This window comes from Trachymyrmex septentrionalis, unplaced genomic scaffold (assembly GCF_001594115.1).
Source record: "Trachymyrmex septentrionalis isolate Tsep2-gDNA-1 unplaced genomic scaffold, Tsep1.0 scaffold21, whole genome shotgun sequence".
NCBI lineage: Eukaryota > Metazoa > Arthropoda > Insecta > Hymenoptera > Formicidae > Trachymyrmex > Trachymyrmex septentrionalis.
The window spans coordinates 1,202,599-1,202,832 of NW_017305288.1; the positions used below are offsets into that span (position 1 = coordinate 1,202,599).

Sequence of the window (234 nt, forward strand, 5' to 3'; positions counted from 1 at the left end):
GATCTTTTAAAGAATATATGTTTCGGACATGTTATTGGATGAAAATTCACTCATGTGATATAAATTGTATCGCTTAGTATTATTGTGACTGAACTGCAGACAATTAATATCATTATTTATCAAATACATTGATCTCTCAATATTCTTCATGAAAATTACTTCATTTCTTCTATCCTAATAAGAAAACTCCATTTACCTAGAACTTGTCGTGTACTCCGTTACATCATCTATTCT

General features: G+C 28.6%; 1 protein-coding gene across 1 annotated transcript in view; it reads right to left on the reverse strand.

The window, feature by feature from the left end:
• The window catches only part of LOC108748098 (protein eyes shut), a 7,296-nt gene that overhangs the window by 3,704 nt on the left and 3,358 nt on the right, over positions 1 to 234 (reverse strand). The window lies entirely within an intron of this gene.